Raw genomic sequence first — 3690 nt, forward strand, 5'->3', positions numbered from 1 at the left:
CTATGTTCCTGCCTCTCTCTTACCAGGCAATCTAGTTCCTACCCTCACCTATGGTCACCAGCTGTGGGTCGTGATTTGACACTTAACGTTATAATCAAGCTATTTTGTCTCGTAAAGGGCACAACGTCTCTTTCTTATGTGTACAATGTAGGAAAAGCGACGGAAACACGGATAATGGTGAAGCGGCACGATGGCCGATTGGTTCGAGCGTCAGCCTCACAGTTCTGAGGACACGGGTTCAATCCCCGGCCCCGGCTGTGTAGAGTTTGCATGTTCTCCCCGTGCCTGCGTGGGTTTTCTCCGGGCACTCAGGTTTCCTCCCACATCCCAAAAACATGCATGAATTGGAGACTCTAAATTGCCCGTAGGTGTGAATGTGAGTGCAAATGGTTGTCTATATGTGCCCTGTGATTGGCTGGCGACCAGTTCAGGGTGTACCCCGCCTCCTGCCCGATGACAGCTGGGATAGGCTCCAGCACGCCCGCGACCCTAGTGAGGAGAAGCGGCTCAGAAAATGGATGGATGGATGGATGGATGGATGGAATAATGGTGACAGAATGAAAAATAGGCATATGAAAAAGGAAATAGGATATAGTGTGTTGCTGGGTTAAAATTGAAAATGTGAGCGTTTAATGCGTTGAGTCAGAGCGAGAGATGGCAAAGTTGGGTTTGGTGTGAGGTAGTATTTTCCCCAAAATTATTAGCACTAATTTTGCTCATACTGGCAACGATTGCTGTGCTACTCATGACCGTAGATCAGTTGGTCTTTGGGGATGGTCTTTCTCATCACAGCTTCAGAAGGAAAACGAAGCAGGTTTGGTTGATGAAGAAGATGCACAAAAATAAAACAAAAAGGAAAAGAAGAATATGACCGGCTCGCTTCCTGGCTTTTTTCGTTGAACCGTTGGTAAATCAGAGAGCTCACGCTTGGCTGGAGGTGCGACTTGTACTTTTATCAGCAGCATCTCTGATCGCCTGGCAGTGAACAAGTAGAGGCTGGGAAGCCGAGTCTTCATCCCAGGCTACGCATTGGCCCGCATGTTCCAACAAAGAAAAGGGGAGGTTGGAGGGGTGGTGGCACAGAGGAGTCGTGCCTAGGTAGCCTCAGCATGGACAGGAGCCAAGAAGCCAGAGACAAGAGTGCGAGAAGAGGCGTGAGTCAAAGGGTTAATACCCAGGAGGTGTGTCTAAGAGACGGGAAAGACTGAATGCCGGTCTACGACTTGAGAGACTTGAATGCCGGTCTACAATTCTTTGCCATAAAAATGGTGTAAAAATCATATATTCATATAAAATACTCCCAACTTTATACTCTTACACATAGATCAAGCATATAAAATGATTGTTTAAACTTTCGTCTTGGCAAACCAACTGCTTTTAGTTCAATGCAACACTTCGTACTGTTTGGCTTCAAAGCAAGATGAACAGCTCTCAAAACCGTCAGATGGACTTGTAAAGCTGACACAATGACACAGACATCAAGGCATACATTTGGAATATTTCTGCAGAGTTCGTGAAATAGCAAAAGTCAACATTGCAGTAACTATCAAACGCCAGCGGGTGTCACCTGTGTCCTAGCAATTGTTCCCAGTGGGCGTTTGGCGGCGCCTTGCGTGCATGTTTTAATATTAAACAAATAGTTCATTGCTGTATTTGCGTTGCGGAAAAAGGCGGTGATTAAACATAACTCAATGTCCGGGCGTAATAGTTCAATCTGTGGCATATCCAAATAAAAAGTCTGTCATTGTCGATCTGTCCCAACTTGGTGTTATTGGAGAGAGGATCTCCCAACCTTTTGGTTGCTCTGTCACTTCAAAAGAAAGAAAGGAGTCTTTGAAGACTGGAATCCAGATTTGACGGGAAGCTAGTAATTAGTTTAAGGTCCAGTTCACATATGGCAGACGTCCCCCCCCCCCCCCACCGGTGGCCGTCTCGCACAGCAGGGCTGCAGGGAGGAATGCAGTTTGTCAAGTTGTTGGTGGGGGGAGGTTTTGGCAGTGACAACCAGGTCAGAGTCCCTACACCTGTCACCATCGTTCCTCTCATACAGTGTTGCGTGTTTTTGTTTCCACAATAAGGACAAAAGTCCTGTCTTTGTTTTAATTCCTCATAAAAAAGACCGTTCAAGCAACACGTTATATATAAATAAAATAAATAAATATATTATATATATATATATATTCAAACTATTCAGTGAAGTTCTCGATGTTGGGACGAAGGGTATTTGCCACGTGTGGACTTTGTGGTTACACTAGTGTGAGCGCTAATCATTAAAAAATGTGACTATGATGTTGTCTGGACTTTTATTAAAGGTTTCATGATGGTGTCAATTATGACACCGTAATTATTTATTTTAAATATGTTTGATCCCAATGAGAAACTTTGTTTTGAAATTGAAAGAAATTTGCAGTTTAGTCGACTTTTGTGGTCCCACGGTATTCAAAACTCAAAACAGTATTGTCTTTGTTTCTTTATTTCACTCCATTGTCTTCAATATGATGATAGCACATTGGGAGACATTACAGTATGGGAGCACATTGGAGAATGTAGAATGTAGAACATTGGAACTGCTTTCATTTACCCTGTGCTGATAATATTTATTTACATCTGAGAAGTATGCTATTAATCTCATCTCATCTCATCATGCTATTAATCTCATCTCATCTCACCAATTAATATCATATGTACAGGGAGACAACCAAGCTTTGCTAAACACAATCTAATTAATAGTAGTGTAAGAAATACAAATATGATGACTCTAAAGCAGGGGTGTCCGAACACACATAAAAATCAAAAGTTGCCACATTGACATTCTTCACCTTTAATTGACTGGAACAAAATGTGCTGCTGGTTTAAGTCGCAGATCGTGGATCCTCCAACAAGAAAATGAGCCAAAACACACAGCTAAGAAGACCTTACAATAGCTGACAACAAAACGTCAGACTAGTTTGAAGGGCCCTGATATGAATTTTATTGAACATTTGTGGAAGGGGCTGAAAAACGCAAACCAGGAGAAGGTACCTTTTCAACCTGACGGGTGTAGCAGTTTGCTTATTAGGATTGGGCCATAATACCTGTTAGCCTGTAGTAGTTGCACCTGTCTCATTAAGTCACAGAATTTGATGTATTGCATTGATTGGCATAAGAGGTTGGGCAACAAAAGATTACTTTCAAAACAATCATTTTTGTCTGCGCAGCTTTAACCAACACCTCCAGTCTCGTCATATTAATTGGACTCGAGGGTAGTTGACTCCTGACTGATTAAGTCAAGTCATTAGCCTCGGGATTCAAATTTTCCACCCTGCACTGTGAATTCTTACGTGCTGTATCCAATAAAAACAAAAACACTTTTTTTTTTGTCTGTGGTATTAGTTTAAACAGACATTTTTAGATCGCATGTTGTAATCAGTTTATATAGAAATCCAGGTGGATTACCTGGGTTTACGTAAATAAATATGTAAATAGTTGCACTGTTGCTGAATTTAGTCATGAAGAATCGTGAAATTTGTCATCTTTTGTTAAATGATATCAAATTTTATGACATGAATTGCTTCCTCCAATTTGTTATCTTCTCTTTGCTTTCTAACAAGCCACATATAGAAAAGATCAATATAAAACCATTGCAGTGCAATAAACCTTTTAAAAAACATCAGCATCTCAGTGTGTCTGCCAGGACACTCCGATATCATC

The sequence above is a fragment of the Phycodurus eques genome, chromosome 5 (genome assembly GCF_024500275.1).
Source record: "Phycodurus eques isolate BA_2022a chromosome 5, UOR_Pequ_1.1, whole genome shotgun sequence".
Classification (NCBI taxonomy): Eukaryota; Metazoa; Chordata; class Actinopteri; order Syngnathiformes; family Syngnathidae; genus Phycodurus; species Phycodurus eques.